Here is a 25,628-nt window from a genome sequence, read left to right as displayed (position 1 = left end):
TCACTGAAGAGACTCAGTGAAAGTTCCTCAGGCCTGCCTGACACAGCACCACACACCCATTTTTACCTCTTCCGTGTCATTATCATTGTAGGAGAGAATCCCCAGAAGTTCTTGAAATAAATTTGATTGTTCAGGAGTAGAACAGACTTGGCCTATTTGACTCCTAGATATTCACAGTTAGTGGGAGCTCTACTGACAATTTCCTCCTGAAGCTAAATAGTGGAATGAGTCAGTGAGGTCCTTTCTCAAAGAACTTCACAGGCCACCATCACTCACAGTGCTGCAGGAGCTGGCATACGTCAACTTGTGAGGCCAATTTTTAGCATCCCCTCCCAACTCCACACTGAGTAATGGCACATTGGTAGCTTGAAATTAGCCATGGTAAGAATATTTATAGCACAGACGTTAAAGAAAAACATTACAAATTACAACTCCCCGCCCCCCCGCAAAAGCTGATTATTAAGCATTTATCAGCATTACTTAAGCTTCTCTTTGAATTCTTTTTGCTTTCCCCAGCCCAGAAGGTTTATTTTTTCCTTCTCTTTTTCTGTGGGTAAGGGTGAACAAAACTAGATCCACATTCTTTCAAATCTTTTAGTTTTATACTTGCTCTAATCCTTCTTGAACTATTGGAGACCTTATATCTAGTTGTCATAATGAGGGAGGGTGAAAGAAAGTAAGGAGAATTTGACTTATAGTTCACAAAGTATATTCACAGAAATAATGTGATGCCATTGCACATGGAACACTTCCCAACACCTTCCAGAGGGAAAAAATCAACATCGGTTCGACACAATGTTTTCCAGAGAAGGGAACCCTTTCCAACTCATTTTATGAAGTTAGTTACAAAACCAAAGAATGTACAAAAAAAGAAAATCATAGACCAGTACGTCTCATTGAATACTGACATCAAAATCTTTAACAAAATATTAGCAAATATAAATCATCGATAGACAAAAAGAATCATACACCATGACCAAATGGGGTTTATTCCAAGGATACAAGTCTGAATTAATATTTGAATATCAATCAATGTAGTCTACCATTTTAACAGGCTAAAGAAGAAAAATAATATGATCAGAGAAATTGATGAAGAAAAGGTGATTCACAAAACACAATACCCATTCATGATAAAAAACTCTTAAAAAGAGGAATAAAGGGAAACTTCCTCAACTTGAAAAGGACATCGTTTAAAAAAAAAAAAAAAACTCTACAGCTAACATTACACTTAATGGTGAAACATTCAATGCTTTCCACTAAGGTCAGAAACGAGGCAAGGATGTCTGCCCTTATCACTCTTTTCTAACATAGTGCTATAAGTTTCAGCCTGAACAATCAGGCAAGAAAAGGAAGTAAAGACGTACAGATTTAAAAGGATGAAAGAAAACGGCCCCTATTTGCGGATGACATGACTGTCTCTGTAAAAAATGCAAAGAAATCTTTAAAAACTCCTAGAACTGATAAGTAAGTTTAGCAAGTTCAAAGAACATGCCCTAAAACACAAAATCCAATTGTATTTCTATATAGCAATGAATGTGTGGATACCAAAATTTTAAATATTTACAATCACTAAATAAATAAATAAAGGAAATAGGTGTAAATGTAACAAAATATGCACAGGATCTGTATGCTGAAAACTATACAACACTGATGAAAGGAATTTTTTAAAGATCTAAATAAATGGAAAGGATGATGATGATCATGGAATGGAAGACCCAACATAGTAAATATGTCAGTACTACCTAAACTGACAGATACAACTCAATTCTTATCAAAATCCCAGAAAGATTTTGGTAGATGCAAAGTTTTCCTAAAATTCATATGGAAAGGTCAAGTAACTAGAAGAGCAAAAAAATTTTTTAAAGAAGAAAAAAGTGGAAACAATCAGTCTACTTGATTTCAAGACTTGTTATTTAACTACAGTAATCAAAACTGTATGGTATTGGCAAAGGGATAGATATACAGAACTCAGAAATAGACCCATGCAAATAGGCTCAACTGAGTTTAGAAAAAGGTGCAAAAGCAATTCATTGGTTGAAAAAGAGCCTTTTCGGGCTTCCCTGGCGGCACAGTGGTTGAGTGTCCGCCTGCCAACGCAGGGGACACAGGTTCGTGCCCTGGTCCGGGAAGATCCCACATGCCGCGGAGCGGCTGAGCCCGTGAGCCATGGCCGCTGAGCCTGCACGTCCGGAGCCTGTGCTCTGCAACAGGGGAAGCCACAACAGTGAGAGGCCTGCATACCGCAAAAAAATAAAAAGTAAAAATAAAAGACAGTGGACTTTGTTCAGCACCAGACCCAGGCTCTTGAATGTTTCCCTTTCCTCAAATCATCCATAACCTTTATCTATCCAAAACCAAAGCCAAACAAACAAATAATAAACATAGGGAGAGAACTTTGGAACTTTTCCAATTTTACCTAAGGGTCATACCATTAAAAGTGAAGGTTTCGTCTTATTAAAAAAGGAGGAAAAAAAAACCTATGTTCTCTTCTTCATTAACCTTGAGTGGAAAAAAAAAGAAAAACCCTATATTCTCTCTCTCATTAACCTTGAGTGATGGATCCAGATATTTTCTATACTGACACCCTGATGCACATGGAATCCACTAGGATTTTGAGGGGAGGCATAACCAGCCTGATTCTATTGGCCTCACTGAAGACAGTAGCACCCGTGCTCTGGTGTCAGCCCATACCAACAAGGGTTCCCACTGGAGAGATCTAAACGAATAATGTCCTTAGCTTCTGGAAGTTTCTGTGACGGCCTGTGTTTCCTCAAAGAGAATTGCTGCACACACTACACATCCCGGCTGCACTGCAAACAGCTCCTCGGAAAGAAGCAGAGCACCGAGCTCTCTGACGGAACGGTGGCTGATCTCAGAGGAAGAAGTGGCTTCCTCCACTCAGCCGGCTCCAACTCGTCACCTCTGAGGCCACCTTCCCTTCCCCAACTTGTTCTGAATCCGCTCTCTGGGCATGTTCTATTTCCTAGAATAACAGCAAACTTATCACTGAATTTACTCTTTGGTAAGAAGCAACTGTAAAACCAACTCATGTGGTTCAGACAAAGCCTGGGGGAAATGGTGGTGCTTCTTTCAACAGCACGTCTCTGGGCAGAGGAGGACAAAGGATGGAAAACGAACAGACACGCCAACCGGCAGTGTCCTGACTTGTTTCTGTTTCTGCTGAAATCATAGGCACTTTTTAATGAGTAAGTTCAATGATCGTCCTGACCTTTCTTCCATCCCCTCCCTCTAGGCTTTTCCTGTTGTCTTTAACTGCACAAAATTCCACTTTCTAATTTTTTTGTGTACATTTTATAAAAATCTCAAATAAGATGTTTTTTTTTTTACTTTAAAATGTCTTCCCTTTTTAAGCTGAAGACTCTTTGTCTCGAAAGATCATAAAATATTCAACGTTTTCCCTAATCTAAAAAGGGAATGAGATGACGCAGTATTTCAATGACCTGGTCAACGCTGGCTGTCTTCACAAGAGGACAAGATGCTAGGAGAGCAACACGCAGAAATCGTTTAAGAAGAACGGCTGCTTTTCAAAAATGTCAGCTAAGCCACAATTTCTCTGTTCATTAAAATTAACATAGGGTGCGCTTTCAGAAAAAAAAAGTCAAAATACTCACAGTCTCCCTGGTTGTTCTACATCTGTGTTTAGAGCCAGCCAAAGTTTTAGCCACAGTTCTAACACCCCTCTCTTACTGGTCCCTTGGCACCTACCTTGTGCATTCCCATTTTATTCCAGCTCTGTCGTCACGCCCAAGAGGTGACTCATTTTGGTGGGAAGCAGACAAGAAGATGCCCAAGGTTTGACAATGTTCAAATCAGAGTGTTAAGTGAATGCAGAAGATTACACCTAAAATACCTGTCACAACTCAGGTGGCATCTATTTCAAGAGCACAAATACTCCAGTATTTTGTCATCTTGTCATTCACGGCTCTTTGAGAGAAAACAGAAAGCAGAACAAGCTACTAGTGAAACTAAATAAACAAATTTTGGTTCAGGCAGGGGGGACAGACCAAGCTATTTTAAAACCTTAAAATGTAATCACCTTACTTGCTTGTGTGAAGTGCACATATTTTGACAAAGTTTTAAAGCCTGCATTTTTCTGAATTAACACGGTTGTCCAAATATCGGCTGATTTCAAGTGATAATGATAGCAGTGAGAATGAAGATGGCATAACTGCTCTGCTATATATAAGCTATATGTAAAAAATTACACATTTACACACACATACATGATATATATATAAACTTTATAAGTGATCAGACAGGACTTCTTAATTTGTATCATTAAAACAACCATATGCTTTATGCTAGAGACCATTTCATGCCTTTGGAGAATTTAAAATAGATAAAAAACCATAAATAGTACATCTTGCCTCTTTTGTATTTCATTTTCTATTTGTACAAACACAAAATAGAAATGTATATCTTAAAGGTTGCCATGCAAGTTGCTGGGATGTCTGATTCTCTATAATTTTATCACCCCCATACTCATATCAATATTTAGAAATTTGCTCTAAGAGAGATTGATTTACCATATGTAGTGATAACAACGATTACAAACTCCCAATATTTCACAAACCATGATATAAATTGACTTTACTTCACACTCCTGGATGCCATTAGGCTCCTCCCCTACCAGGGAAATGGTTTCCATGGTAACTGAAAGGGGAAAAGCACAGAGAAGGAAAAAAAATAAGAGGTACAAAAAGCTTAATGAAATGAGGTATCTATGGAATAAACAAAATATGGGCAAGTGTTGGATGTCAGAACACTCTTAGGACTTCTAGATACAAATACTTCCAGAGATGCTAAGGCCATATCATCTGACAGATCAGATGAGAAGGAAAAGACTGTGCCTAGGATTGGACTTGTTAAAATGGCCAACCAGCAGCAGGGCTACCTGCTAGTTCCCAGTGTAGATGTCTCCCAGTAAATGAAGCCTGCTGAATCTTTCTATCACCACCAACTCTGCAGAACCCACATGGGCATGGCTGGACCAATTCAGAGCGCAGCCAAGAGTGAGATGGAAGCAGAGCTTTCACAGGAGCCCTGAATCACCCTCCCCAAAGCAGCTGCAGACCTGTCTCAGCCACACAGAGAATTTAGTGGGTGTCAGGCACTAAAATACATCCTGACCAGTTCAGGTGCTTCGGAAGTTCTCTAGAATGAAACGTTAGGTAGCCTCTGCTTTTATCTTTTTTTCTATGTCGCTGCAGTAAAATATGCAGCAAATGTCATTTAATTTTATTAGATTCTGCATATATGTGGCTTTTAGAATGAACTCAGGGGAACACACATTACTTATAAACATATACTTTTTAATTAATTTTTCTTTGTAATTTGAAGTAGGTAACTAATGCATTCATGAAACGATATGTACTCCCTCTGGGGGGCAACTTTAATACCTGCAATTCCTTAGCTTGTTAATCAAAGACTTTTTAGCCTTGTAGATAATTTATATCAGCTTAATGTTCAGAAGGTTGAAATTACAGCTATATAAAAAAAAGTCCTTACCTCTTACAAAATCAGAAAGATAAAAACCTCGTGGAAATTCTACAGGAATGAGAAATGGAGGAAATAGTCTTTCAGAGCTGCTTTCCTTGAAAATATTTTGTAGCTTTACAGGGGGAAAAAATAGCTTTTTTCCCCCAGAAGACAAAATGACATTGCTTGGCTGAAAATGCAGCAACAGTCAGGAATCTCCATCTTGGAACCTGCCTATTTCCAGTAGTTTTGTACTTTGAATGAATGCCTTTTTTTGCTCCTTATGAAAATAACATTAGCAAAAAAAAATAACATGGAAGAATTTGATTTTGTGAGGGTTCAATTCAGGTTTAAGTTCAGGTTTGCTAGTCTCAGACTCCATTTGTTTTTCTCCTGTTATGTTTATGTGTCACCCCGTCATTAAGCTCAGTTTTCTCCCGCACATAGTCAAGAAGAACGGTTTCACTTGCACCCAGGGCAATGGCTTTACATGCAGAACTGTGGTGGGAGGCGCCCTAACTCAGAGAAGGGAAGGGGATGGGAACACATTCTCTGCATCTGTGATCCTTGCCCATGGTGAGGCACTGCTCCTTCACACGTGTGCATGCTTGTGTGAACATCTGCACATGTACAGACACCTTCACTTGGACGTGGACACACACACGCACACATGCACACACATTTTTCTTGTAGATACACAGCTACATCTTAACTGTAGTGGCAGTTCTACCATGGGGCCAAGGAGAGAACGGTGGACCCTTAGAGATGGAAAGAAGGTTTGAGAACGCCCCATCTAATCACTCGTTCGTAGAGTGGGGGAATCAGACGTGGCCTTATTTTCACAGCCTGGTTGTACTGCTGACTCATTGAACTTAGAGTTGCCTTAACGCTCCTAGATCTTTCTACTGCCTGAAGTCTGTCCTGCCCATTCTGCATTTTGGCAGCTGACTTTCTGAAGCTGATGGCAGATCATTACGTTGATCGCTGTTAAAATTTATCTCACAGGCTAAGTCTCCCTTTTAGCCTGTTCATATCATTCTCAGCCCTCATTCCATTATTTTAGTATTAGCTGTTACTCTTGGATTTTGAGTCAGTCACAAAGTTGGACAGGCTGTGATTCATGACTCAATCTAAGTCCTCATTCCAACTTGATGCAGTCGCAGCTGAAGAAAGGCTGTCTGGGCTGCCACTAGAGACTTCTCTTGGAGGAACAAGAATATATATTCTCTGAAAGTTAATCAGCTGTGAGTATACCTCACTGGGCTATCAGGCCACATTTCTAAACTTTATCCATTAAGGGAAACTAGGAAAGAGTTTTGTGAATACTTCTGGAAATTAAGAAGACTTCTGCTTCTCCTTGACCATTTTATGTGTATATCAAAAGAAAGGGGATGTGAGTAGTCTGATGTGACTGGGATCCCTTGTGTTGCTTCCAATTGTCTTTACTTCTGTTTACTCCTTTACTGGGCATTTCTTCTTACTGCCGTCTTTCTGTGATACAATAATATTCCTTCATAAGAATTGTTTTAATAGTTTTATCTGAGTGTTTTTCTCCTTCAATTTAGAAGCTTCCTGCTAACATACTTCCTGACCCTTATACTGCCAGCCCCTTATCAAAGAACCTAGGTTTCAGGGTCTCAACCTATAATCCAGAAAGCCAAATTGTATTATTTAACAACTTCTCTTTGGCCTTCTTTAAAGTCACAACATTCAATAGCAATGAACTGATAACATCACCTACAACTTCAAGTCCTTTAAAAAGTGTTTTTTGTTTTGTTTGTTTTTGTTTATATATCTGTAACACTTCTTTTTGTGAATCTGTAGAAATGGGAAGGGGCTAATGGACTTGATGACTCTGGATAAGTCCTCTGTCCCTGAGGATGTCACTTTCAGGAAGAAATCTCATGCTTCCAACACATCAGGATGTCAGTTGCTTGACTTCCTCTTCTTTCTGCCGTAGGAGCTCTGCTCCAGTTGAGCAGCAGCTCAGATGGGCTGAAGTGACAAGAGTAGAAGAAAAAGCGGGTCGAGGTAGGAAAGCCAGAGAGTGATTCTGGGCCCCGACTCACTGACAACTCGTCAGCCAGGTACCAAGGCCACAGGTGCCAAACAAAAGACCTCATGGCTCCGTCCCAGGCGACCACTCAGTGCTTCCCAGGCCCATACTGCACTAACACATCTAATTTAGAACTCTTGCTTCTGTTCCGGTGTCCCCGATTTCCAACGTAATACCACATGCCTCATCTTGGCCTAATACATTCCCTCATATTGATGCTTTCCTTAAATTGTCAAGTTTTCATGTCAACTTCGCCCTAGAAATTATTTCTTAGATCTGTTACATAATATTTTGAGAGGCCATTTTGATGCTATGGATATTTTGTTGCTGTGGGAGTGAGAGAGGAATGAAGTAAGGATCCGGGATGGAGCAAGGATTGCTGGATAATTTTTTGTTTCCATGAACATCTTTTTAGAAGCAGAAAATACCCCTGGCACCAAAAGGCTATTGAATTGGTTATTTCAAAACCTTTCTCCTGGTTCTCTGTTCAGCTCGTGGTCTCAGTCCTGTTGTTGACTCCACCCTGCACCTCATCACACACCCCACACCCAAGCCCGGACCTGGGAACTTGGCCTTGCACCCTGACTTTCACTTGCCAAGGAAAGGAGTTCAGGTAATTGTGGGAATCAACTGAGCTAGTTTTATACAATTCTGACCACTCCCCGTTTCCTTTTTCTTATTATACAGGAAGAAGAAAACCAAACCCTTCCAGATGGTGTTCATCCTTCCTCCACCAACATTTGTGCAAGAAAAGAATCTGGGACACCTAGCACACAGTGGAAAGATTTGAGGGGCCATAAGAGTTCAAATATGGAGTCTGGTGATACAAAGACAGCAGTGGGTAGAGTTTGGAGCCCAATAAGTTTCCATAGATTTACACAGTTATTTTTGTAAAATAGGACCATAAGCTTTCAGATGGCTAAGGAAATATGTAGAACACTACCAGAAGGGAGTGATGGACCACTGCAGGGAGGAGACTGTTCCTGTGAAGGATTACTGTGAGTTTGGAAGGCAAAGGCAATAGGACAGTAAAGGGATATTTGATTCAGTTCTTGAGGAACTCTAGAATTTTCTGGTGTCCTGGCCTTTCAGAGTCTTAAAGTTGGGGTTCTGTCAAACTGCATGGGGCAGCGTAGTGACTGTCCTGTGAGAGTGTATACTTCTGTACTCTCATCCACTGCCCCTCAGCGACTCACAAACATGTATGCCCAGTTCTGGCCTCTCCCCTGAGCCACAAGGTGATAAATCCAACGCCCATAGGTATGTCAAAGCTATCTAAAATTTAACAGGCCCAAACGAGGATGCTCAATATACCTTCTTTTCTAAGACTTCTCCCTACACCAGTAAATAGGGATTCCCTATATTCCCTCTTTCAGTAAATAGCACCATCACCAACTTACATGCAAAGTCAAAGACATAGGAATCCTCCTGAATTCCTTCACCACTCACACCCAATTCAGCAGGAAGTCCTATTAGCACTGCCCCCAAATATATCCCAAATCAACCCACTTCTTCTTATGTCCACTGCCACCATCTTAGTCCAAACCATCATCAACCATTCCTTAAGTGGGCTACTTCAATAGCCTCCAAACAGGTCTCTCTGTAGCCCTCTAAATCAATTTACATGTTTTCCTTGTTCAAAACCTTTTGATGCTTTCTATTCTAGTGAAACAAAATAATGTGCAAAGAATTTGCAGGGCCTATTCAGTCCTATATAATCTGCGTACAGCTAGCAGCTCTGTCTTTATCTCCACTTACTCACCCTGCCTTCCCTGGTCCCTCCCTCCTATTGTCCACTCCCACCAAAACTTGCTGTACCTCCAGGGCCTTTTCATTGACCCTCCATGCTATCCAGAGCTTTCTCTTTTCAGATCGTGACCTGACAAACTCTTTATTATTCTTCAGGTCTCAGATCAAACGTCCTTCCTCAAAGGTCACTTCCAACCACCCTACTTACCATTTTTGAAAGTCACTCTCGATCTCATTGCTTTGTAATATTTGTTTTTTATTGTATTTGCCACCCAAAGTTGTCTTGCTTAATGATTTACCTACTTCTTTACTCATTTATTATCTGTTTCTCCTGCTAAAATATAAGTTCTATGAAAACAGAAATCTATTATGTCTATTTCACCACCACATCTCTTGTGCCTGAAGCATGACACTCGATAAATATCTGATAATGATGTAACATGAGGAAAATTCTCCTTTTCTTTAATTTTTAAATTCTCCTTATTTAAACTAGTTTAGCTATGTTTCCTGAATCTTAACAAAACGCATAAAATCTTAGCTCATAATGACAGTATAGAACTTTACTGATTCAAATAAAAATTATTTAGCTACTGAAACTAATGAACTAATGAGTATTGATTCATCACAGGAAAATGTTGCTAGGGAACATTTTATTTATTTCACTAGAAAGCATCAGTATTTTAATCTTTTATAAGAAATTATTATGTGAGGTTGCAACTTGGTACAAAGTAAAGTGAGTGGCAAGAGAAATAGACATTTTCCTTGGTAGCCTTCCTTATTACTTACTAATAGACATCCTTGAAAAACATTAAAAGTTACATAAAAAAATCAGTAAGAAACATTTCTAAGTCATGATTTATAATCTGAGAGACATGAGTTAACTGGCAATGATCTCACAATCCATACTTGAACAGTAGTGTACAGAAGATCAAATAAAAAACTATTCATAAATCTATAAACATGTAGTTGAGAAAAACTCAGTTTGAACATGTATACGGAATTTGTACGTAAACATATCAGTCAGCAGAAGCTCATTCAGGTAGAATAAGCGGTAGATAAAAATCCAGAAATCCTGGATGCTAGCAAGGTGATCATCAACCAACTTGCCAGTGCTATAAAAAGCAATACAACTAAAGATATAATAGTTTGTGCTTATTGAGCAAATGCTATATGCCAGGCACTCAGTTCTAAGCACTTCATAAGCAATGGTCCTGTGTCTCAAATCCTTTTTTCAATGACCCGAGCATTAACAAGCATTTTTACAATGTATCTAATGAAGAACATTTTAACATTAATTTCACCAACTTAAGAAAGCCAAACATTAGGTAGTTGAGGGAAAAACCTTCACGATCAGAAATACAGTCTGAGCAGTATGAGGAATATGGTTCAAATATCTCAACCTTATGGGAAAAGGCAAACCTTGGACCAGGTTAGTAGCCAGTTCTCAGAAACTGGGAATTTGCAGGACAAATGGTAGGCAGAGATACTGAGAAATGAGAAAAAGCCAGGCGTGGAGGAAGTCCTTCACGCCCTTGCGATGCCTGAGGTCTTTGCTTGGTCTGGGAGGCTCCACGTAGGCTGGCCTCTGTCGTGCCTCTGATTCACCTCTACTCTTCTCACCCACCCTGGTTTTTTGCTGTGCCTCCAAGTTTCCAGGCATGCTCCAGCTCAGAGCCTTTGTACTCTTCCAGTCTCTGCAGGAATGCTCTCCCCAGATAGCCTCAGGATTAACTCCCTTGAAAGAGGTCATCTTTCAAGCGCTCACTCATTCTTTCCTTCTCAGTGATGCCTACCCTAACCATCCAATTAATACTGAAAACGGTTTCCCTCTACCTTCAGCACTACTGGTGCCCTAATCCTACTTAACTTTCATTTTTCCATAGCATTTGTCACCTTCTTATATATTAATTTACTGGTTTTCTTCAGTGTGTTGGTTCTTTCTCCACTCTGGAATCTAGGGTCTAAGAGTGCATGGATTTTTGTCTGTTGTAATATATTGTGAAAAAAATGGCTTCTACTTTCCATCCCTCCCTGTATTAATTTACTAGGGCTGCCATAACAAACTGCCACAAACTGGGTGGCTTAAACATTAGAAATTTATTTTCTCACAGTTGTGGAGTCGAAAAGTCCAAGATCGAGGTGTTGACAGGTTTGGTTTCTCTTGAGGCTTCTTTCCTTGGTTTGTAGATGGCCGCCTTCTTGCCGTGTCCTTGCATATATAGTCTTTTCTCTGTGCGCATGCAACCCTGGTGTCTCCTTTTATGTGCAAATTTCCTTTTCTTATAAGAACACCAGTCAGCTTGGACTAAGGCCTACCCTAAAGGCCTCGTTTTAACTTCATCATCTCTTTAAAGGCTCTACTCCAAATAGAGGTAGTGGTGTTAGGGCTTCAATGAATATTGGGGTGACACAACTCAGTACATAGCACCCTCTATAGCTATACATTTGCCACATAACCTTGCAGTGGTCCCCCACTCTGCCCCTAAGTTTGACCATCAGATTTACTTTGGCCAGTGGGATGTTAGGAAATATGACAAAGGCTTGAAAAGCACATACATGATTGGACTTGTTCATCCTTGCTCTTCCATGACCACCAGGACACACTAGACTAGCCTGTTGAATAATGAATGAGACACGTAGAACAGAACTATGCTGCCCCAGTTGTACCAGCCACGGCCATCTGAGATCAGTCACAGCCAACCGACCCCCAGCTGGATGAGAAAGCCTGCAGACGCATGAGTACCCCAGGTGTGACTGGCCAAACCCCTGCCACACCAGTTGAACCCTGCAACTCGTGTTTACTGTTGCCTCACGCTCTGATTTTGTGGTTGTTAACATGTTATTGTGGCCGTGAAAAACTGATACAACTCTTTTGTCCATTGATGTATCCCAAGTGGCAAGAATAATACCTGGCACATTGCAAGTGATCCATAAATAGTTCTCGAATGAATAAATGAACAAAGTCTAGAGTTAAATGCACATAAACAAGTGCCTGTCTACAGGGGACCTCTTTCAAGATCCATAATACATCTCTCAATAGGATGACTTCCTCTGGCTTAATATCCTTGAGTTTTAAAGTGGTTCCCTGAGTAGCGTCTAACATATGATTCATTACGGTCTAATAGGTTTACTACTCTTTGAGGAGTACACATTTCTTCAGGGAACATGGCCTGAAACAGAAGAATAAATACGTGAAGCCAATAAGGGAAATAAGAGGGGGAAATCTTTGAAGGTCTCCTTGCTGCATCTCGAGTTTCATTAGGTACAGGTGACCACGAATCCACCCAGAGGAACTGTTGACTCTAGCCTAAGGCTTTAGGCTGAAGGAAATTGTTTATAGGTGATGAGGGAGTAGTACAGAGAGACTAGTAAAAGTAGTGGGAGAGTGACTTTAGTAAAAGTAAATAAAAATATAAGAAAAATTGCTCTTTGGAGCCTATGTGATGCTAAACATCACTTTTACATGTTATTCCCTCATTCTGAGCAAACCCCCACATCCTCACCCCACTTCATCTAGCTCAGCCTTATTCCTTCTTCAGTGTGAACATCTCCTCCGCTGAATGGGAGGCAGGAGGATGGGCAACCAGTCCATGCCCCTCCCACCCGACCCCCAGGAAGTCTTATGTAATCTCATACTACCTTATGCTTTCCTTGACAGCATTTTCCAGAATATGTGATTACAAACTGTAGTGCACGATTCTAACTCCATGAAATTAACGTGTCTATTTAGCCCCGTATATTATATTCTTAGACTCCAGGACAGTGACCCCATGACCCCAACGCAGGTTAGTATACAATTAGGGAGAATTAGGGAAGTGACCAAATATTATTCATTGTGTATTCTCCCCATCTGGTAATAGAGAGATATCACTGATATAGGTATCAGTGAGAGAGAGAAATCACAAATGAAATTAAATACTGCTGAAATAAAACATTTTTTAAAAGTCTGATCATTACCAAAGAATTTCTGAACTTCTTTACTTGAGGAAGGTTTTCAATAAGTATCTGTTAAATTGAAAAATTACTTTAAAGAAAACATTCTGAAAAATTGCATTTCTGTAATGAACTCAAATTTCTCAATTAATATACTATTAAGGTTTTCGCAGTTTTTCTCTATTGAGTAAAATTCCAATAACAAGTGATTCACATTATTAACCAATTTTGGCAGTTTTGTCATGCCTTTCCAAGCATCAGCTTATGAGCCCAAATCTAGAATTAAAAAGTTTGGAAGCAGAGTGTTTCCCCAGATGTGGAGATCACGCTTAGATTCGGATCTCTACTTGGGAATGAATAGAGACAAATTATGAAAATGCTGTTTCGTGAACTTCAGGAGGCTTTGTACCCAAGCTTGGAAGGTCTGATTCTGATGGAGGACTTTGTAGAGGAAAGAGCATTTGCCAAAGCCCAGTTACATAGGAGTAAGGGAGAGAAAGCTAATGTAGCTGGAGGGCATTGAGCCTGAGATAAGGCTCTAGTGTTCCCCAGGGCCAGATCATGCCTGGCTTAGAAGGCTGCATTAAAAGTGCTTGTCTAATCACTCTAGCTAGCATGTGGAAGAGAAACTGGAAGGCACAGTCAGGTGAGGCCACTGTGACCATCTAGTGATACTTGACAAGGCTTGTGGGAGAGACCCTGGCCACAGATATCTGCTATTTTTTCTTTTTCACAGGCATGTGTTTTGAAATGTGTTTTGAAATTAGCCGAAGCTTATTTTAAGGGGAATAATGCATTAGACTTGTTGAGACTTTGGCTTGGGGCCCTAAATATCTAGCAATGAGGTCTTATCAATGAACTGTAATCCCCATTAAAAGAGGTTGTGAACATAAGCAAAACTCTAGTGCCTACCCTTACAACTGGCAACAGCACCGTGAATGAATGACTACATGAATCAAGGGTTACAGAAAAGGGTTACAAACAAGGAGAGACTCCAAGAAACGTGGGCAGTAGCAGTGAAAGCCATTTTCCTTTCTAAACCCCAAGTTTCATTACTTGCAAGAACCCGATAATTTTTTTTTTCATTTTTTAAAAGCATTTGTACAGATGCCCAATCTATATGCTGTCCCATCAATTAAAATAGACTGTACAAAATGCCCACTCTGCAAAGTGTGCCTGCCTCTGGTCCATGTTCTGTTTCAAAACTGGCACAACCAAAATAACTAAAGTGGCTGCTCAGCTCTGGGGTCAGCAGTTTGTTCTGTCTCAATTCCTAAATCCCGAGGCAAACAGCTCTGAGATGCTAGAACGAAGAGAGCGAAAAGGAAATTGCCGGTTCTTTTGTTGCCTTATTAAGCCTGCAGTATTCTATTTAATCATATCTTCCTCTAGGAGAAATCAACTATTTGAAGAAAAATGCATTCCTGGCGTCTGAATGCTGTCTTTCAATAAGGAGCAAAGATCAAAGAGTGTGTATTTTCTAATCTTTGAACATTGACAATGTCCCTTGTACTGCAAAATAGAATTACTTAGGGCTGTTATAGAGACCCCTGTAGTTTTGAGCATATAAATGGATTGTCTTAAGACATCATATAAAATTAATTGTAACATATTTAATAACCCTCAAATAAATTGGAAAGAACAAGGTATTTGGCACTTGGATATTTATTTTAAACATTTCACCAAGTACGTGGAGCTCTGTAATGTGTCTGAAATATTTAATACAGATAAGATATCTTACACAAGCTCGGCATTTTTTCCCAATGTTTGTAATTTTTGGTATAAGAAAATTGGACAGTTTTTATCACCAGATAATATATGTTAACCAGTGTCTGGAAAAGGGGAAAAGATGCATGGCTGCTGGGTTATCGTGTGGCCTGCCAACAAAATAAAAGGAGACTCACGGTAAGTGATTTTAATCTGTTGGTCAGCACCCTATTCAGGGTGTCAATTTTTTTTTATGCAAATGCAGAGGAAAAGGTTCATAACACAGAATGCTGAAGTTCTGTGATTTGCAAAGAGTAGGCACCTCATTGACTGGTGGATTTATTCTCTATTTGAAAGATAGCACTTGGATTAACCAAAGAGAGCTTTCTTATTTTTGTAATTGCTTTATCATTCCAAGGGGATGCCGATGCATGGCTCATTTTCCCTCTCCTTCCACTGCCCCTTATACCTCTGCCTCTTAATCACAGGACACTTTGCCCAAGAACGCATTTACAGAAAATTGAGATACACACTCTGCACGAATGAAGGCAACTGTGTCATCTACATTTTCCACAATTCAGCCATGCCCTTTGTTCTTGGACATGATAGAAAATCTGTTTTCATTCTCAATTGGAAAGCCAGCATGAGTTAGACCAGATGGCTGCTGACCTTCAGGCGATAGAGAAGGGGAGAGATTCCCAACTGTTCTCATTACTCGGGGCACTAACCTCCTTTGGAGCCACAGCCTCAAGAAGCTGATACCTAGAAAACATTTCTCCCTGAACATAGACATTTTACTTGTGTGTTGAGACGCTGGAGGTTGCCTAACTGCCATGGCCTCAATGCCTTGTGCCACTGTTTATATACATTACTCTTCATCCATGGAAGTCAAGCTGCTGGTGTTGTAAATGTCTTGATAAGTAAGCAAAGACATCTGGGTTCAGATGCTTTCAAATTTTCCCTTATTTTATATCCATCAGTGCGTAACACACTCAATGTGCGTGTGTGTTGGACTGAATGACTAAAACATAAATGTTAGTTGCCACACCTTACGTTTCCCATAAGGTATTTTCAGAAAATGCACATATACAGAAGTATAATGCACACATGAAAGCGCTATGTCCATGTGTCTCCCAGCAGAGCCAGTGCTATAGGCTCTGCTACTATCCTCTTTAGCTAGATGAAGAATTCGATATTATGTAACTAGTAAGTGCGAGAACTGGCACTGGATCAAGTCTGTCTCTCCAACTCTGAGGCTCCAATATTTAACTAGGATGTTCTACTGCTTCCCCTTTTGTTATCATGGGGAGACGGCTAACTAGGTTAAAATTATATCCCAAAAGTCATGGGATAGTTTCCCTGTAATTTTTCAGAGTCCATGTCTGCTCATTCTTTGTTTATTTACATACTTACAAGAAATAAATGACTATATGCGAGATATAACGTATCAGTATTCTCGCTACAAAATTGAAAGAGCTGATGAATGCTTGACAGAGTTTAGGATAAGAGTATTTTTCTCTTCTATTTCCACGAGGTTGCCTTTTAGATCTGATCTGAACTGACATCTCCCCCCAGGACATCTGAGTGTGCAGAGTTATCGGTTCTCTGTCTATTTCCTATTGTCTAGCCAAGAAAAACTGGCATTCTGCTGGGCTGGGTCTCTAGCTCTCTGCACTGCATATATTAAATGAATAAAACTGAAAGGACTGGGTCATTGGAGCAAGTGTATCCATCTATCGAGCCACAGATGAAGGGGTGTCTAAAATGCGCCCTTAATTATGGAACGTATCTGAATCCAGTGTTATGTCACATATTAGTTAAAATCACAGCTAGAGCAGCCCTTTTCACCCACATAGCTATTCAAATATCGCTTCTTGGCAAAACTGCATTCGCATGCAAGGTGGCGGTAAGTAGGATTCTGTTTCTCCGTTAACCTTAAAACAACACACTTTCTTCACATCTTAGTGTCATAATTCTGTCCCCTGGCTCAGCAAAAATAACCATCCCTCGGGAGGTACAGCAGAGTGGGAGGAACCTCCATTACGAAGGGAGAGAAAACCCCTGAGGCCGGGTCTTAGTGGGGCTGAGGGGCTGAGGGAGTGGCCTACAGCTATTGCTTCCCATCACTCAAAACTGTTAACATGGCAGTTTGCTGACTGAGCACATTTGTGTTGGTCTTACAGGAAGGTGGGCCCCATGTCAGAGCGAGTACACTTTACTCGCATCCTCGTCTTTATCCCCTCCATGGCAGAACTTCTGCATAAAGCTAAGAATGTTTCTTTTCACAGCGTGTCTCATTTCCCCTGGCCCACACTTATCCATTCTAAGTGTGTCTGTTATCAAGTACTTACCAATTTAAAAGCAGCAATTTTTTTTGATATTTTGTTACACATTCAAAAGGAAACCATTATACATCTTTAAGGCCTCAGTTTTTGAATCTAAAGGAAAATTGTAATTGGGCAGAAGGTTATTTACTAGGTATTTTTGAAAAGACCAAATAATAGCTTTTCAGCATATCCTACATTAAACAGCATCAAAATGCATGAAGATAGTATCCAACAATGACTTGGTAACTATGTGTATACATGGTTATGGCATTTTAATGCATCTGCCCATATTCTAGACTCCATTCACAAAACTGTTCTGAGCTATTCAAAGATGTTTTTACTTGAATATATATTTATTATTTGGCACAAACCTAGTCATTTTATAACCATCACTTTAAAACTAACACAATAGTTTTGAAACTATGTTGAATTTGAAGGAAATTAAGGAATCAATAATCTGAGATACTAAAAAAAAAAAAAACCAGTTTTTAAAAGTATCCTTCTTGTTGCATTAAGAAAACTTACTTCACAATTCTCACATTCTCATTCCTAAAAATGTTTAAAGACAGAGCTTTCCCCCTCTGAATTAGTTGTTTACAAGGATAGCTTGCAGGCAAGAAAAAAGTCTTCTGCCCCCTCTTCTGGCTTTAATCCAATAAAAATAATAATAGATATCAAGGGTCAGCTTTTACATGTCAGTTTTAGCTACTTGGAATGTTGAGAAGAATTTTGAAGCTCCATTCTGACACAGTGGAAAAAGTGTTATCAATTAGTGATGTCTGCCTTGGGAACACAATTGAGGAATTAGGTCCCATGTGCCATATATTTAACATCTGTGCTTTAAAGTTTTTCTTAAATATAACCACTTTTATTGAGTTGAACTTTATGAAAAAAATAGTTGCACATAGTAAGATTAAATGATTTGTGTTTATTGAATATTGCATTTTTAAATGGATATATATATTTTTTTTCTGGATATATTTTTTTAATTTTTGGCTATATGGTTCAAAATATGACATGAAAGAAATCTCATCAGCTTAATAATCGTTAACTTTTGTATTGTACTTTGCAGGTTGCAAAGCACTTTTCAAAGACGTGATTCCATGTGTGCTCCAACAAACCTATGAAGTAAGTATTGTATATTCCCTGTTTATATATGCTTGGACTAAGACACAAGAGTTTCAATAACTTTTCCAAAATTACACCCAGGATGAAAATGCCTGCCTCACAAAAGTAGTATATAGTGAGATTGTTGAGAATAGCCAAAGAATTCTGAGATGGCTACATTCACTCATGATGAGAGTTCTAAAATCAGTCTGAGAGATGCTCTCTAGACCATCCAGAGCACAGCTGATACATGATTGCTCTACTGTATGGTCCAGCCAAATCAAACTGCTTATAATTCCACAGTAAAAAAAAAACAAAACAGAACACAGTGATTTTCTACATCTGTCCCTTTGCTCTAGAATGTCCCCTGCCCATTTTTATCATCTGGTTAGCTCCTACCTTCCTTTCAAAACAATTCAGGCATTCTTTCATTTTCACTGTCTTACCTGTCCCTTCCCAGAATTGAAATAAGTGTCCCTCTTTATACATCAATGAACTCAACTAGGGAAATGTTCCACCAAAATCTCACACCAAGGAGCTTCCCCTTCTGAGGGTTCTATTGGGATAATAAAAGGAGTTTTTGTTTAATTATTCTGTGATTGCCAGGACATCCATTAGATGATGTGGGATCACCATGCCTTAAAACACATAAAGACCGATGTAACACACTCTATTTTCCCTTTCTTACAAATGTCTCCTTTCTTACCTCTGTGTGGTAGACGGAAGCTTGGAAGGACCTACATCCTGGGGCCCATTCGGGAAACCTCTCTCTCTTCCACTCCACAGAGTGGGATGGGTTCTTAGACACAAAGTCTCTTCTTTTTTCTTTTGTTTCTTCCCCTTCACTCCTTCTCTGCTTCCAGAGATTGGCTCCAGGATTCAGAATATGGGAATGAGATCTTTTTACTGAGTCCCCACTTAAATCTTTCGGCTCAAGAAACACCCTCCAATCCAATGTTAATAAAAACTCTTTGTTAAATTATTAGACACATACAAAGCCATGAAAAGTTACCTTCATACTTAGTCTGCTGCTGGTTATCATGGGGGTAATTCCTTTAGGAAGGATTATTAATATGAAGGATATAGGCATTCTGGATTCTCTGGCTATAATAGCACATAACAGCAATGAATCCCCACAACTGTAATACTCCTTACATAGATTGTTGCATTTACAAAATAATCTGAATAAAGTAGACCTTACAGCTCAAGAACTACTGAATCCTTTTCCTTCAGTATTATTTTTTAGAATCTCAGTCATTCCTTTTTGATTCAATGATTTCTTACAGGCTACCCCTATCGACACAGCCTAAGGTCATACAGAAGTCTTTGAATCCATTCACTGATATGGATACTCACAGTTCCCCTTGTATTTTTGAGGCAGGGAAATAATAATCACAAGTTTACTGGGAAGGTCAGTGTGGACAACTCCTTTTAGCTACTGTCATACATTTTGTTTTACTGCTATTATGATCATGATATGTAGTAAAACAATGGTGCTCATGTCAGAGCCAAAGGGCCAAGATACCAAGTCAGTCTCATCATTATTTCCTTTCCTTCTATTAAATTTCTTCAGAATTCATCCGTATTTGCAAAAAAGAAAATAAGATATAAAGTAGACTAGATAGGATTCACCACCCTTTTACTCTGCTTGTGTGCAGATTATTTTTAAATGACTAGAAAAACAAGGAAGAGTAAGATTGTGAGGGATACATCAAGCTTGAGAACATTTAAGTGTCTGGGCTAATATACAGCAAATATGGTTCACGATAGGTAAATGCAAAGTAATGATCTTTCGAGTAAAGAATATAAAATGGGAAATATCTGCTTAATGGAAAGGTGCTGCAGCATGCTGATTAGAAACACATTTGAGAGGTTGCTGCAAAATTGTATCCATTTAGCCTTTAGCCCAACACGGGATTGCAGAGAGATACTGAGTTAAATTGCTGGGAAAATGTGTTGTAAACCAAAGGTAGAATCACTCTAATAAAAAGTATCAGAGACCTTCAAGATGGCGGAGGAGTAAGACGCGCAGATCACCTTCCTCCCCACAGATACAACAGAAATACATCTACACGTGGAACTGCTCCTACAGAACACCTACTGAACGCTGGCAGAAGATCTCAGACCTCCCAAAAGGCAAGAAACTCCCCACGTACCTGGGTAGGGCAAGAGAAAAAAGAAAAAAACAGAGACAAAAGAATAGGGACGGGACCTGCACCAGTGGGAGGGAGCCGTGAAGGAGAAAAGGTTTCCACACACTAGAATACTCTTCGCGCGGAGACTGCGGGTGGCGGAGGGAGGAAGTTTCGGAGCCGCAGAGGCTCTGAACGCAGCAACAGGGGTGCGGAGGGCAAAGTGGGGAGATTCCCGCACAGAGGACCGGTGCAGACCAGCGCTCACCAGCCAGAGAGGCTTGTCTGCTCACGCGCCGGGGTGGGCGGGGCTGGGAGCTGAGGCTCGGGCTTCGGTCAGAGCACCAGGAGAGGACTGGGATTGGCGGCGTGAACGCAGCCTGCAGGGGTTAGTGCACCATGGCTAGCCGGGAGGGAGCCCGGGAAAAGGTCTGGAGCTGCCGAAGAGGCAAGAGATCATTGTTGCGGGGGGCGCAAGGAGAGGGGATTCAGAGCGCCGCCTAAACGAGCTCCAGAGACGGGCGTGAGATGCTAAGACTGCTGCTGCTGCCATCAAGAAGCCTGTGTGTGAGCACAGGTCACTATGCACACCTCCCTTCCGGAGAGCCTGTGCAGCCCCCCACTGCCAGGGTCCCGGGATCCAGGGACAACTTCCCCGGGAGAACGCACGGCGTGCCTCAGGCTCGTGCAACGTCACGCTGGCAGGGCTTGCCCCGCACTCCATGCCCCTCCCTCTCCCCGGCCTGAGTGAGCCAGAGCCCCCTAATCAGCGGCTCCTTTAACCCCGTCCTGTCTGAGCGAAGAACAGACGCCCGCAGGCGACCTACACGCAGAGGCGGGGCCAAATCCAAAGCTGAGCCCCGGGAGCTGTGAGAACAAAGAGAAAGGGAAATCTCTCCCAGCAGCCTCAGGAACAGCGGATTAAATCTCCACAATCAACTTGATGTACCCTGCATCTATGGAATACCTGAATAGACAACAAATCATCCCAAATGAGGAGGTGGACTTTGGGAGCAACTGTAGACTTGGGAGCCGTATGGCTGCAGGCTCTTGGTGCTCGGGTTGGCTGTCAGGCCAAGCCTCTTAGGTGGGAGAGCCGAGTTCAGGACATTGGTCCACCAGAGACCTCCCAGCTCCACATAGTATCAAACAGCAAATGCTCGCCCAGAGATCTCCATCTCAACGCTAAGACCCAGCTACACTCAACGACCTGCAAGCTACAGTGCTGGACACCCTATGCCAAACAACTAGCAAGACAGGAACACAACCCCACCCATTAGCAGAGAGGCTGCCTAAAATCTTAATAAGGTCACAGACACCCCAAAACACACCACCAGAAGTGATCCAGCTCACCAGAAAGACAAGATCCAGCCTCATGCACCAGAACACAGGCACTAGTCCCCTCCACCAGGAAGCCTACACAACCCACTGAACCAACCTTACCCACTGGGGGCAGACACCAAAAACAACGGGAACTACAAACCGGCAGCCTGCGAAAAGGAGACCACAAACACTAAGTTAAGCAAAATGAGAAGACTGAGAAACACACACAGATGAAGGGGCAAGGTAAAAACCCACCAGACCAAACAAATGAAGAGGAAATAGGCAGTCTACCTGAAAAAGAATTCAGAGTGATGATAGTAAAGGTGATCCAGAATCTTGGAAATAGAATGGAGAAAATACAAGAAATGTTTAACAAGGACTTAGAAGAACTAAAGAGCAAACAAACAATGATGAACAGCACAATAAATGAAATTAGAAATTCTCTGGAAGGAATCAATAGCAGAATAACTGAGGCAGAAGAATGGATAAGTGACCTGGAAGGTAAAATGGTGGAAATAACTGCCACAGAGCAGAATAAAGAAAAAAGAATGAAAAGAGTTGAGGACAGTCTCAGAGACCTCTGGGATAACATTAGATGCACCAACATTCGAATTATAGAGGGTCCCAGAAAAAGAAGAGAAAAAGAAAGGGACTGAGAAAATATTTGAAGAGATTATAGTTGTAAACTTCCCTTATATGGGAGAGGAACTAGTCAATCAAGTCCAAGAAGCACAGAGAGTCCATACAGGATAAATCCAAGGAGAAATACGCCAAGACACATATTAATCAAACTATCAAAAATTAAATACAAAGAAAAAATATTAAAAGCATCAAGGGAAAAATAACAAATAAAATACAAGAGAATCCTCATAAGGTTAACAGCTGATCTTTCAGCAGAAACTCTGCAAGCCAGAAGGGAGTGGCGGGACACATTGAAAGTGATGAAAGGGAAAAACCTACAATCAAGATTACTCTACCCAGCGAGGATCTCATTCAGATTCGATGGAGAAATTAAAAACTTTACCAACAAGCAAAAGCTAAGAGAATTCAGCACCACCAAACCAGCTTTACAACAAATGCTAAAGGAACTTCTCTAGGCCGGAAATACAAGAGAAGGAAAAGACTTACAATAAAAAACCCAAAACAATTAAGAAAATGGTAATAGGAACATACATATTGATAATTGCCTTAATTGTAAATGGATTAAATGCTCTAGCCAAAAGACATAGACTGGCTGAATGGCTACAGAAACAAGACCCATATATATATGCTGTCTACAAGAGACCCACTTCAGACCTAGGGACACATACAGACTGAAAGTGAGGGGAAGGAAAAAGATATTCCATGAAAATGGAAATCAAAAGAAAGCTGGAGTAGCAATTCTCATATCAGACAAAATAGCCTTTAAAATAAAGACAATTACAAGAGACAAAGAAGGACACTACATAATGATCAAGGGATCGATCCAAGAAGAAGATATGACAATTGTAAATATTTATACACCCAACATAGGAGCACCTCAATACATAAGGCAAATGCTAACAGCCATACAAGGGGAAATCGACAGCAACACAATCATAGCAGGGGACTTTAACACCCCACTTTCACCAATCATGCAAAATGAAAATAAATAAGGAAACACAAGTTTTCAATGACACATTAAACAAGGTGGACTTAATTGATATTTATAGGACATTCCATCCAAAAACAACAGAATACACCTTCTTCTCAAGTGCTCATGGAACATTCTCCAGGATAGATCATATCTTGGGTCACAAATCAAGCCTTGGTAAATTTAAGAAAATTGAAATCGTATCAACTATCTTTTCCGACCACAACACTATGAGACTAGATATCAATTACAGGAAAAACTCTGTAAAAATACAAACACATGGAGGCTAAACAATACACTATTAAATAACCAACAGATCACCGAAGAAATCAAAGAGGAAATCGAAAACTACCTAGAAACAAATGAGAATGAAAACACTATGACCCAAGACCTGTGGGATGCAGCAAAAGCAGTTCTAAGAGGGGAGTTTACAGCAATACAATCCTACCTCAAGAAAAAAGAAACATCTCAAATAAACAACCTAACCTTACACCTAAAGCAGTTAGAGAAAGAAAAACAAAAAAACCCCAAAGTTAGCAGAAGGAAAGAAATCATAAAGATCAGAGCAGAAATAAATGAAATAGAAACAAAGAAAACAGTATCAAGGATCAATAAAACTAAAAGCTTGTTCTTTGAGAAGATAAACAAAATTGATAAACCACTAGGCAGACTCATAAAGAAAAAAAAGGGAGAAGACTCAAATCAATAGAATTAGAAATGAAAAAGGAGAAGTAATAACTGACACTGTAAAAATACAAGGATCATGAGAGATTACACTGATATTATTTTACAATTATTTTATGTATTACCATACTTGAAGTGAGCTGTCTTGCTAACCCCAAGACCATCAATTGTGTGAATAAAGATTTATTAAGAAAATCCTTAGCCAGAGTACAAATGCACTGCCTCAAGTATAGAGCCTAAAATATTGCATGTTTTACTAAATTTGCATCCAAATAATTAAAATATAAGACTTCTATAAGACTTGTGTCTCAGAGTATGCTGGACGTCCTACTGTATGATCAGACGTATTGAGGAAAATGGCTTTTTGACTCACACAAAAGAGAAAGCTTCCCTAGAAAAAGTGTAAGTCATAAGAATTCCATTTTTGTGTCTAAATAGTGACAATATTTTTTAATTGCAGAAAAAAGATGAATGACTGAATTAATGTGTTCTAATATTTTAAAAATTATCAATAAATTAGGAACTTTTTGCATAGAAAAATAATTCTATTTTTATCGAAAAAATATTTTCTAAATCATTTTCGTAATTTCTTGAGATTTCTTCAGAATTCTAGTTCTATCCATTTCCTTTATACCTAGATAAAAACACTTCACATATATTATATCTATGAAACCTTGTTAACTACTTAGCTCACTATTAAACTTCAATTTCCCCCACTTTCTACAACTAATGCAGATTTTCTTTGTTGTTGTCGCTGTTCTTTGGATCCATGTCCATTGTTTGCTATCATTGGTTACCACGGTACAACAGTGTGGACACCAGCAAGCAGCGCCCAAACACGTGTCTACATACAGTTTGAGAAAAGAGCGCTGAAGATGTCTAGTTATTTGAGGAAAAGTACAGGGCTTCAGTTCAATGTGTTTAAATGGATTCAGTGGTTATTTTTCCAGTGTTTATATTGTGCAAGGCAATCTGATTTCTAAAGTATGGCCCTCAAAGTCCACCAAATGGATAGTCCTAACCCAGATCTTCAAAAGTGAGGCAGCTCTCATGTCCTTTGCTATGGGGTTACCATGGCTTCCTCGGCCCAACAAACTTTCCTTTAAAGAAGCATCTGGGGCTTCCTATCTGGCTTATATGTCTGTGAGGTCTAGTGCACTTGGGGCTCAGAAAATGTCATTGGCTTAAATAACCTACAAAAATTGGCCATGATATTGTAGAACAGGCTTGAAAATAAAGTCCCAGGGCTTGCACCCCACTCCTTCCACTTGCCCTTTAGACTCTGCACATTCAGGACGTGGTCTGGAGATGAAGGATGGGAAAATAAGAAGGAGCACCTGCTTCTCAGACTGAATCCCCACGCAGCCGTTCAATGCTCTTTTATGTTTACTGTCTCTTAATCCTTGCAACGTCTCTAGGAGGCAGCCTATACTATTATCCTCAGTGCACAAATGGGTGAAGTTTGAGAAAATGAATCATCTGTCCTGAAAAGCTGTTCT

The sequence above is a fragment of the Neophocaena asiaeorientalis genome, unplaced genomic scaffold (genome assembly GCF_003031525.2).
Source record: "Neophocaena asiaeorientalis asiaeorientalis breed wild unplaced genomic scaffold, Neophocaena_asiaeorientalis_V1.1 scaffold226, whole genome shotgun sequence".
In the NCBI taxonomy this organism is placed as follows: Eukaryota; Metazoa; Chordata; class Mammalia; order Artiodactyla; family Phocoenidae; genus Neophocaena; species Neophocaena asiaeorientalis.
The sequence above is the reverse complement of the archived record's forward strand: the minus strand, read 5'-3'. Positions refer to the sequence as shown.